General features: G+C 37.9%; 1 long non-coding RNA gene across 1 annotated transcript in view; it reads right to left on the reverse strand.

Annotated features, from left to right (window-relative positions):
• The window catches only part of LOC110405247, a 1,207,595-nt gene that overhangs the window by 107,027 nt on the left and 1,087,674 nt on the right, over nucleotides 1–12,894 (reverse strand). The window contains exon 13 of the long non-coding RNA XR_002442765.1: nucleotides 9,261–9,335. This is a non-coding gene — a long non-coding RNA (uncharacterized LOC110405247). The remainder of the gene's footprint in view (nucleotides 1–9,260; nucleotides 9,336–12,894) is intronic.

The following is a 12,894-nucleotide window of genomic DNA, read 5'->3' on the forward strand; positions in this document are numbered from 1 at the left end:
TCAGGGGAGATTTAGGCTGGACATCAGGAAATTCTACTTTTCTGAAAGAGTGGTCAGGCGCTGGAATGGGCTGCCCAGGGAGGTGGGGGAGTCACCATTCCTGGAGGCCTCCAAGAAAAATTTAGATATAGTGTTGAGAGACGTGGTTTAGTGGGGTTATTGGTGGTAGGTGGATGGTTGGACTGGGTGATCTTGTAGGTCTTTTCCAACCTAGTTGGAATTCTATGATTCTATGATTAATGAAATTACTGAGACAGGCTTTTGAATCAGGAAAAGATATCAAAAGAATACATCATTTCACCAAATCTCAGAGGGAGGAACAGTCGCCTTCAAAATGCTTCATTCTGCAAAACACACGAGTAACGCAGCAGAGAAGAAAAACAAAGAACAGAAGGCAACCTCAGACTCTCTTAACGGGGCACTGTGTTGTCATTAATGACTAACACCAAAAGTGTCTAGAAAAGCATAAGGGAAACTGAGGGAGCAACATCACACTTTCACAGTTATAAAATCTCACTGACGTGCTTAGCAAGTGAATTTGGTGTAAAGAGACCAGCATGCAGAGGTTGTAGGAGCAGCAGGAAAGGAATGGAAAAGAAAGGCTTTCCATTCATTCATTAATGACAAACTTGCCCTTGAGTTCCCTCCAACAGACAAAAAATGATTGTCCAATGAAAGATAATGACATCATCAAATCAGACAAATCTACGGTGATATACTGTACATTAGCCTGCACAACTCGATGAAACTTCAGACTGTCCTGGTCAGTGCATGCCTACAGATAGCACTTTGAAACACAACTTAGAAAAAACTCTGAGTTCCCTTTGTAATGGTCTGTGGGTACCCATGATTCTTTGCTCAGTAATTAACTGCAAAAATAGATTTAAAAATGGAAGAAACTTCCACGTGAAGAAGCAGGAAGTCTCTCTAAACAATGAGATCTCTAACTGCAGCATTCTAGGTTTGCGTGCTTAGAACAATCCCTGATACTCAGTATCTATCGATAGCCACTATGTTCTTTGTCAAATGATGTAGCGTGTTCCCTCTGCCCTCCTTCCTTTTTGGCATTTGTAATCTAAGCCATTTTTTCCACGTACAGTCATATTTTGTAAAAAATGTTCTTAAAGCGCATAATCCATCCTTTGTAGCAGCACCAATTTCCATGAGATAGGTTGACTGATCGCTGCACTGAAACGAAGCCAGGGACAGGCACTGCACTCAGGCAGGGAGTGCAGCAGGCAGGGCAGCACTGAGGTTCTGCTTTTGTCACGTAGGTGACCCCACCAGCAACTCAGGCAAAGCACTCAAGAAATTGTTTCGAATCAGGCTTCTTCTTCCATTTTACTTCTTTATGTACCATGGAGTGCTCGGCAAAGCACCTTCTGAGGTATGCCTCGAAATTTCTCCGAGCTATCGCTGAGTAATTTCCTCCACAGGACTGTGAAAACTGTAGGATAAAAGGGGAACTGTGGCGATTTACCTACTAATTAGTTGCTCTTATTAAGAAGAGCAAGATAATTGATTTTAGGATGCACTACCCCTTATTAAGGCCTAATTACACTGTATATCAAAGACTAATTAAATGGCATTATTCCATCTCACTGATGAGTTTTGATGCTTGGTGAATAGATTTGGGTGGAAGATGAACACACCGTAATAGATTTCTAACCCACACAGATAGCTATAAAATAAGAAGCTGAGCAAAGGGAATTCTGGATTATCTAAAACTAACACATTTATTGGTATTCCTCCACACCGATAGCTTGAATTGAAAAAACACGTAAACACCTGCTGGGCATTGCAGGGTAGGGAAAGACAATGAAAAGGCTCTCTGGGTAAACTGTTTATTTAAACACTTAGGTAATCTGATAGAATGAAGAATTGCAGTTGTGAAAAGGATATATGTTTTCGTAACACATTTCTCTGTTTATTCTGAAGATCTGTGTAGCTAAAACAGCTCGTGGGACCCCAAGTAACTGATGCTACTTATTTGTTCCATTTTTCAGAAGCATTTAAAAAAAAAAAAAACAACCAAGAGATCATGCATCTCTCAACCTCGATAATTATTTGAATTCTTGATTATTCAGATATCTTTTGGTGTTCTAGGTTAATGTGGGCACAACTTTATATGCCTACAGTCCTTCCACTAGACTGCAGGTTAAAACAAACAAACAAAAAGATGATGGTTTGTTCCTGAGAAAAAGGAACGGCAGGGATGGAATTTATTAGTAAATTCTGAGATTTTTGATCCTTTACTCTTCTTTTAAATCAACTCATCTGTTCTAAAATAATTCCTTTAATAATCCAGTGGTTGGTTTAATAAAAATCTACTTACAGTAAATTTGTGTGTGCAAAGTAAATCAATTCAAAGCTTTAATACCATCAATCCACCGCCTAAATAAAATGTTTTGTCCTCTGGACAGAATTGCTCTGACAACACAAACTCATTGTTCTACTTAATCTGTCAAGGTCACGGCCTCAGAGATTAGGAGGAGCTGTCTCTGAAAGCCCCTATGCCCTGCAATGCAGCTGCTTTTGGAGAAACCACAAGACCCTCGCAAAGAAAAGTGAGGACGTCACTACAGCTTTGGGGTGCATTCCCTTGTTTCTAAAGTTTATCCTATTGGTAATGAGAGAATCTTCACGCATGAGTCATGCATAAATTCCTCAGTTTTTCATTTCTTCCTGGCCATGGTACAACCATCCAGTGGCGATGATCTATAGCTTTTGGACATCTAAATTAAACATCACCCTGTAATGACTGGGGTATTAACCTGAAACTGAACTTCTGCAGGTATAAGATTTATTCTGTATTATCTGAAGGATACTACAACATTAAATATTCTCTTACTAATGCAAATAGAAATAGCTGTACTGCAAAGGGAACAGGTTTATTTCATCATCAGTAGAAATCATATAGATAGATACGTGAGCAAAGAACTTATGTAAACAATCTTTAAAGAACACAGGGCATGACAAATCTTGCAGCTAAACAATATATAAGAGACTTTAGAATAAGGAATTACAAAGTAGGAGTTTACTTTGTTTAGTCCAGAGTCATTAGATTTTTTTTAAACATATGTCCAAATACTTAAATGACATAAAAAGCTATAATCTTTGTTAAGAAATAAAATGCAAATAATCTCAAATATTGTACAAATACGTAATGTTTTCCCTTCTTTAACTCACATGTTCTCCTCAAGTACCAGAAAACTAACAACTATGTTGAGACATATATGTCCATGCACTTCTGTACCTATGCATGCTCATGTGCGCACATGCACACTATCATGCAGAAATGTTCACAGCTGCCATGCAAACAAGATTCATTTTTTTGCCCAGCAGTCAGTTTCACTAAATAGGTATTGGCCAAAATGGTAGGTGTAAATTCTTACCTTCAGTACTCTAGTCAGAATGCACACGTTGCAGTCACTAATTCTACATGATAAGCAATAAATGCTGCTCTAAGACCTCGCCTCAGTATTTTATTTTCCCTATCCACCCTTTCCTCTAAGTTGGCATTTCATTCGAAGTTAGCAAGCCATCTTCCGAAGAAGTCACTGCACAATTCTATTGCCTCATTTTTTCTTTTGTTGCACTTCGTTCTTACAAGATTTCTCCTGGCAATTCTGTTTAACATCTGAAGAGATTACAGTACCATCCAAAGGCTTTCACATGCCACTTCAGGCCTCTTCTCTTAACACTTAAACCAGAGACTAGAATTAAGCAAATGCAAGCTTTGATCTATTCACATAGTTCTTGCACTACCAACAAAAAAATATACCTTGCTATTGCAAAAGAACACCTTATAGGGACAAAAGTAAGCAGTCCGGAGCACCCACATAAATGTGCTAAGCACTAGCTGTTAAGGCAATATTTAATTTAATGCTCATTGCAGACTTCGGTATAGGAGTCAGATTATATGAGGGCTGCTCCAAAAGTAATGCCTCCTATTTTATTGAGCTGGCCCACAGTGTCAGAGGCGGATGTTGGTGGGGTGGCAGTAGTAGTACAGTCCCAGTATACAGTATATATGTCCCCTATACAGTAGTAGTATAGTCCCACCAATACTCCATTACATTGTGCTGCCATGCGACAGATGGGAGCAGAGGGGCAGTCTGACAGAACGGCATCTGACATGGAAGTGCGTAGGAAGCAAAGATGTGGAACTGAATTGTTCCTTGTGGAAAATATGGCACCCACTGGCATTCACTGATACTTGCTGAACATTTATGGAGACCCAGAGTGGATGTGAGCACAGTGAGGTGGTGGGTAGTGCGTTTCAGCAGTAGTGACCATGATGTAAAAGACAAGCCATGTTCTAGATGGCCATGCAGACTTTTAAGAGCAGTGAATGCAAGGCTCTTGTTCAACACTGGCAAAAATACATAGTGACTACTGGCGGTGACTATGCTGAACAAACAGTGTTCTGTAGCTGAGAATTTGCTCGAGTGTTACTGTGCTCTTTGTGTCTGTTGGAGTTTCCATGCAAATAAGTAGGGCACATTACTTTCAGAGCAACCCATGTATCTCTTAATAACTGTTTTGAATAAATCCACTTAAAAAATGGCAAGAACTACTACTTGCAGCTACGTTGGAAGCCCCTCTTCCCATTTTATTAAATACATTGACAAGTTGATGGATTTGACATTGAATACAGGGCAGAAAAACTATCTAATTTAGATTTTCATTATCCTTACCCAATGAAAAGGTAAATAAGAAGAGGAAGTAATAAGATTTGTTGTTGTTTACTCAGCAACAGGAACATAAGATGTCTAAAATAAAAGCATGTCTCCAAAAGGAAAGAAATCTGAGAGTAGTTAATCACTAAGTTCCCGCAATTACTAAAAAACACAAACAAATCATATATTACTAAATAAAGAACTGATACTACAAGTTGCTAACCAGCAAAACCAGTCAAAGCATTGGTTTTATAATTCAAACCCAGAGATTTAAATGTAATTTAAATGTCTATTCTGGCTCCAAGTTGCACTGCACAAAAAGTGAGCTGAAACTGAACATAACAGAGCTCAATACTCAATTCAGGGCTCTTGCCCTCCATGCTAGAGATCAGTCTTCTCTTCCATGGCCATTCTATCCTCAATGGGAAACCTGTTTTCATGTATTTTACAGATGTCTGCATGATTTCAACATTTGTGTCTACTTTTCTTAATAGTCCAATTAATGAGACAAACAGTTCACGTAAAGGGAAGATCTATTTTGTTTCCCCACCTTTTTACCAAAAACATAAATCAGAGAATTGACTGCATTTGATCGTGTCCCTAATCTCCAGTATCTAGTATATCAATTTCTGAATATATAGTAAAATTAGTGAAAATAGAGGGTGCTGATCACTTATTTGCACTAATTTATATTTCTTAAGGTTATATAAACAAGCACATTTTGACAAAGATTGAATCATATTGCCAAGAAAAGTTATCTAAATGCACAGTTTTTTTTTTTTTTTTAACCTATCAAGGACTTTATGCAGATTTCTTAACGATTATAATAGCAAAATGTGACTAGACAATGAGTTGAAGGTCTTCCATACAACAGTTTCATGCAGATATCCTTTTATAACTTTCCTCAGGAATGCAAACATTTGTTTGATGTATTCAGGAACAAACTGCAAGTGAGGTTACAAAGGTCATGAAGTATCACTGACTCTACATCTTCCAATCATTCCTGCTAAAAAAATCCCATTCAGTACATATGAGAATTTCAAGGCCTATCACAATTGTGGAAGAAAAAAATGCAAAATTTAACCTAACTTTCAATACAATACTAAACAAATAGCTCAGGATTCATGGTGTTTTGCTATTTCTCTTGTGTTAGTAAGGAACAGAATGTACTAAGCAACTCAAAATTTCTCATAAATAACACAGTGACTATTTCAGCAGTGCAATGGTCCATGTAAACCTTCAGGAAATTAATCCACTAGCTGATGAATTCTACATAAGCAAGTATTCAGGAAGGCCAGCAATGATATGTGCTAATAAGTTTGCTATAAATAGTAACAGAAGCCTTAAAATAACTGCATCCTCCTGAGTCAGCATTCACTTTTCCAGTTTTACTAAATTCGTAATTAAAAGCTGATTTGGGATCAAAGACAACTTCAAGGTTATAAATATTTCTAGGTGGCTATGAAGAACTCCAATGAAAATTTGTTGAAAGAGGACGCCCTACTCCAACAGTAGTAAGCTTGCAGGAGCCAAAGAGAAATAATAATAATAAAAAAAATTCTCAGAGGCTAACATGAATAGAAGGTATTGGGGGGGAGGGGGAGGCGGGGGGTGGAACAGGAAGAGCTTTAAGAAAAAAAGAAGCTTGACTAGAGAAACTAAGTGCAGTTAGCTGAAGATTTTTACAGAACTAAACATACTGCTCTAGTGGATGTATCTGGAATACAAGAAAGTAAATCCTAACACTGCTAACGAGCAGATAATGATGGCCAGTGGGAAGTCAGCATTATTCCAGTAATTCTTTACTCTCTCTATCCAGTGTTTTCACAGGACCCAGCCATTACAACAGCATTGCGTTTTCTTCATAACTGGCCAAATTCTGGTTTATAAACCCTCCAGACACTGAGTTCAATGTCTGCATTCAAATTTGTTTTTCTTCTCTTGTGCAATCACTTCCAAAACAATATATCTCCAGTTTTTAAAATAAGCCCACTAATACATACCGCATTTTGAAACATTCTTTTATTTGTTATATGAGGAAGCAAAATGAGACAGAAGCACTAAAAGCCTTTTTTAAAAAGAGGCGAAAGAAACTGCCTACTCAGCCCCTTCCTCAATTGGTTATGGTTGCTTGTGGCCCGAAATAACCTAAATAACGCTATGATCAAAACTAAGGCATCAGTTCCACATCACATTTAGGGATATTAAAAATACAAACAATCCCCATGCAAAAGAAAGACATGAATAATCTGCTTTGCATGAACCACGAGCTTTTCAACTACGTGAGTCTCAAGAAAGAAGCATAGAACATGGCTTCAAATAGCTGAATTTTTTCATAAGTGTAACTACGATGTCATGGAAAACTGCCAACATGCCTACTTGATATGCAGAAAGACAAAACCCAACCCTACAAAACAAAGCCACAACCAAACACAAGAGCACATCGCCCACCAGCAAACAAACCCTGTGCAACATTGTTCTAACCCAGCGGTTTGGGACGTATCCTCTGAACTGCATTTACTTCCTTTTAAGAAGTTTATTGGTTAACATTTATTACTGGAACTATTTATTCCAAATGGTTGTCCTCACAAGCAGCCTTACTGATTAAATGAAGAAACTAATATAATTAATCCAACTTAAAGGATGACCTATGATAGAAAATGTCACATTTCAAATGTTTTTTTCTCCCCTAGTTTTAAATGATGCATAATTAATGTATGCACAACACATGAATTCATAGCTGAAAAGTGCACTTGAATATTTGAAGCCTGCTTAGAGACTGATGACCTTTCAGGTGTCGCTGCCGAAAAAATGGAAAGATCAGATCCAACAACTTGTTCATGTGCTACGGTGTATTACTGTTACAAATTCCAGAGTCTTTGGGACCAGAGAAGCTAACAGAGGAGTGGATGAGGATGGTAAACAAAGAGAAAAGTCAGATGATGTAAGTACACTAATTAATAGAAAGCCACAGTTGTCCTCTATATTTCTCCAGGTTTCTGAATGTATTTTTTCCCCCTCACAAATGGATTCATTTCTCCTAAGTTGACTCCAAGTAAGTTTTCCAGACCAATCAGTGTCTCAAAGTTTTCAGTCCTTTAACTCAACGTTTTGCCTGGCTGTACCATATACACGCTGAGGGTTTTTCGGATGGCCGTTTCACACATCCTGCACATGTAAGAAATGCTGTAACCATCAGACTTGCCTCCCAAAATCCAAGCAAGAAGTGAAATCATGGAGCATTTATAACCGCTAGCATGTTGAATTTCAAAACTCAGAAAAAGGACTTTCAATACATCTGACTTGAAAGTGGAATGTGAAGTGATCGACGAAGCCCATGCCACCAGTTTATATGTGCCATATAAGCTTTTTTTTTTCCCCCCTTTCTGTGAAAATGATTGATCAATTTCATAAAACACACCACTGAACACCTAGCGAAGAAGGGAAAAGATACCAGGGCAACACTGGATCAGAATAAAACCCTCCTCGTTAATTCCCTATATCAATGACCTAAAAAACAGTGTCACACAGGCAGCAATTTACCATCATACTGTACCCTTGCCTAAACAATACAATAATAGTAATCAATAGGAATACTGAAGACATAATCACAAGTCTATTCATGTCTTTAATTTTCAACAAGGAGTCACAGGACTGTGAATAACATACCTGTTTTTATTTACCCAAATAATTTCATTATTACTCCTAATAAAAGAAACCCGTGAACAGAGAAGCAATATAACGGATGTTGTCTATCCTGCAAAGCACAAAGCAATCACCACAGCTCAGAAAGCAGATCAACAGACTGTAAGGAGCATAACAACATCAAGAATGTTCCCTCTTAAAAAGACATTTAAGCAAGGTATTTTTATTTGTGTATCTACACTTTGAATTTCCAGTAACAAAAGTAGCAGGTGTGTATATATGTGTGTGTGCATATATACACAGGCATATATGCCTGTATATAAAATATGTATTCAGATGCATATACATGCATCATCACAGACACAATCCTGAGAATTTTAACATACAATCCACAAGAGAATCCATGAAGAAGCGAGAGTAACCATCACACCGAAAATCTTCCAAAACTCACACAGACAACAAGCTTACTGCACCGCATCTAGACTGAGCGTTATTTCGCAACTAAAACACACAAGTTCTTTAGTAAGGCAATACACACAATGAACATCATAAATATTCTTAACAGAGACGTAAACTGTTGAGTAGGTGTTGCAAAAAAAGAAAAACTAAAAGCACTAACCAACAGGACTTCTCAGAAAGGACAGAAAAATTCAAGCAAGATATTGAAATCAGACAACCACCAAAAAAAAAAAAGGTAACAAGAAGAGATTTAAACCATAGAATTTGAACAGTATAGGAAGTATGATTAAAAAACTGAACAAAAAATAACCAGAACAGAAGCTTGCATAGATATTTACCAGCAAGACTGCCAAAGATTGCTGGTGGTACTGAGAAATAACGCAGGCTATGGAATTCACAACTTCCTTTAATGAGCAAGAAACATTTCTCAGAAATTTTGTTTATAATACGCTTACTGACATTTGTAACTACTACCTTAGAGGAGGCTTTCAGCAGGGGATAAACTCCAGAAACACTTCACAGAGGGGTGTTTGGATTTCTCTGTTGAGTCTGAAAAACAGAAAATCACTAGTTAAAGCCATCAGCTTATGACACTGAGGCAGCGCTGGCAAAAGTGATAGAAAATACCTTTGTAAGAAATCTGCCCACTGAACAGAGTATGTGCCAAGGAGAGAGGTGGATTAGCAGGTTTATCTCAGAAGTGACAGATTTCCACATTTCAAAAGTGCCATGCTGGAGTGTGTGATGGAGCGACTCACACGAACAAGAGCAACCCACGGTTCACCAACAGCCAACGGTTTTGATTTGATCTAAAGGTTGTTGTAAAATCCTAAGATTAACCCCAAACATATAGTTTTCCCCTTTGAATTTCATGAAGATTTATTTCAGGGAGGTTGAACAACACTGGAAATACATCCAAATAACTTAACTACATGAAGAGAAGTTAGGAAAAAAGCGTTAACACATACATCCTTTAAGCTTCCTTTTCCATATCCTCACCCACCCAGCAAATAAGGCGCAGATTCAGGTGGCAATAAACTCTGTTTTATATGCAGCTGGAAGGCAGCATTTCCTTTTCATTTATCACTTAAAGATAGATCTTCAGTAAGTCACCGCACTGCAAAGATTGGGTCTCTACACAATAGTGTTGTAATTAAGCACATAAGTATGCAAATATTGGACATAAAAAAAAACCAGAAAATGATTTTCAGTATTGAACTTGTCCTTCTCCTACATTTTGGGGTCAGGTTTAATCCAGTCAGTGAAATAAAGAAAAGAAAGGTTTCCCAAAATTCATTAAAACAGACCTTTGAGGCAGATGGGAACGTATTTCATTAACTAGGATTAAGCTTTGACAGCAGGTAGGTTTGGTCCTTACTATTCTAGTTAGCTATCTAGTCTGTGATCCGCATCCCATCCCTATAGGAAACAGTAGCCAACTTTCATGTTTGCAAACTTGCCAGAGCACAAGGGTGGAAGAGGGAAAGTGGAAAAGAGGACAGTGTAGCTTAATGGACATGTCACACGTCCATAACCACTGTACTGATTTTAAGTCAGCATCCGTGCTCTGCTTCTTGCAACATCGGCCACAACATTAGGATCACCACGGATGACAGACATGCTGCAGGCTAAATTCAAGGCATACGCAGAGATCCTGTATGGTTACAGATGCTTCAGTATATCGTGTCTGTTTTGGCAGGGGATATTAGCGCTACTGAGATAAGCATACAGTAGTGCTGTTTGAAAATACCTGTATCCTGCCTGCTGGGCTGTGATAAACAGTTATGTGTTTCACACATTAGGTATCAGTATTAACAGCATGCGTACAGACACTTAAAACCAGAAGCAAAATACCAGTGAGTCTGAAAGTTTGATCAAGCTCGTAGCCTGCCGGTATTAGACGCAATTCTGTATACGTTAATGTGTACTGCTTAACTTCCACCTGACTTCATGATCTCAAAAACTCAACTCAAATATTACTGGGTTCAGGTTGCGATTAGAAGATTCGACAGAGATTAAAAAAACAATGAGCAAAGAGTAAAAATTCAAAACAGAAGAACAGATCCAAATGAAGGCTGTAAGGATACAGATACTCTGACAAAAGGGCCAACAAATATTCTGAAAATGCGAATGTTTGTAGTCTAGCTATAGCATCAAAATGACAACGCCAATTTTAAGAAATGTTTTCATTTCTAATGCACAAGAAAGAAATCTTATCTCCTATAAAGACTTCCTAAGCGAAAGAAGATAATCAGCAACTGCTTCAGACAAAAAAACACAAAAATACGTGCAATCAGAATGTGCCCATAACTGATTAGAGAGATTTATAAAACCTTACCATGCTGTATATTCCACTCATTCCCACAATAAACTGTTGCTTTTCTTCCTCCTTCCTAAGTATTTACTCTGTCATGGTCTGAACAAACACCATCTCTAAACTTTCTGAGCATCCTTCACTTCCCTCTGAAAGGACAGCATGTTATTTAGAAGCGCTTTTACCTGAGGAGAATCTGATCTATCTGCACAGGCCAAACCACAGAGCACAGAGGCATTATGATTTGAGATGCAGAAGGAATGACTGTGAGATTTCCATAACAAGCAAAGGTTCTGGAATTCCTATTACCAAGAATTTGGAGTCAGAGTTGCAAGTCAAAAGAATTTGGAATGCTCATCTTTTAAGAACTATGCAAATAAGATCTCATGGGCTCACAGTAATGAAAAGTTGCTCCTAATACTTCACTCTGGCAGAACTGCTTAATTACAATAAATTTGGAAGAACAACTTCTTCAGAATAACCTCTACAAACAGACAGGGTAAGGTAACTGAAAATTGTTTTCTTTCCTGCAGTATGTCTTAATATTAACACAATCATAAACACTTAAGACAACATTCCCCTCTCATCTCCATTATGAATCTCTTAAAGCTGAGTTATGAACAATATTAAACATTAATGCATCATGCTCTAATAATTATTGCCTTATTAGAGCATTTACCCCATATGGCTTGTTAGATGGTTTGTGTTCGTAACAAAGATCAGTTTCCATTTACCAGAAGATATTAAAAAAAAAAAAAAAGCAACCAACACACATCAACAAAAAAAAAACCAAACACCACTGTCAATATCATTTCCATCAACAGCATTTTAATAAATTAATAAATAAATAATGAAGCAGACAAAATGTAGTAATCTGGTTAAATATTAATTTTATACTTTCTAATTTTTCTAAAAGCATGTCTGCTGAACTTCGAGCACTATTTACTGACAACACCAGAGCCCCCAGCAGCTCGTGTTCTTGGAGCAGCTTCCTGCAGACACGAAGAGGCAAAGCGATGCCCCTCAACCCGGCGGAGACCACCTACAGTCCTGGCTGCCCAGCTCAGTGGCTGGCAGCTACAGAAAGCTAAAACACGGTGCTGATATTTCCAGCATCTCTTTGTCAGCGCCAGTACCTACGCCTCACAGACAGCTAAATAGCTGTTGTCTTGGCAAACAGTTCCTCAGCTGGCAAGGAAAGTGCTCATCAGAGAATTATGCCTCAGAGATGGCATAAAAACACCTTCCTAAAGGACATGTGGAAAGCCTTCAACCCCCAACACCTGTCCAGTGGACTTTTGAAATTTAAGTTGTTCTGGAGTGTAGTTAGTTTCAATATACCAAGAGCAATAAGGTAAATGCACAGATTTTAATTTCAGTTGTATAAAGCCAAGTATTCCAACAAGGCACATTTTTGCATATTGCATAAGCACCACTATTACTCTTTCTACTGTGACACTTAGATCCAGTGAACACCAAGCTAATAAAGATAAATTTATATTTCAAACTTATTCAACTTTCAATCCAACCCTTTCAATTTTAGACCACTTAGCAGAATTGGACTTAGCTCTTCTAGTCTTTCTTCCTTTGCTGCTGTAGTACAGTTCAATTTTATAATGGGAGATTTGTATTTTCTTCAACTTTTGTCCAGTATTACACAATATGACAGTAGAAGCATACATTTTCAACTTAGTAGAGGAAAGTCACCACCCTGTATGGACATGTGAGCAAGGAGCAGAAACACTGTGAAGCCTTTCTGAAACCCAGCTAACTCAAAATTCTGAATATAAATTT

This window comes from Numida meleagris, chromosome 12, assembly GCF_002078875.1.
Source record: "Numida meleagris isolate 19003 breed g44 Domestic line chromosome 12, NumMel1.0, whole genome shotgun sequence".
Classification (NCBI taxonomy): domain Eukaryota; kingdom Metazoa; phylum Chordata; class Aves; order Galliformes; family Numididae; genus Numida; species Numida meleagris.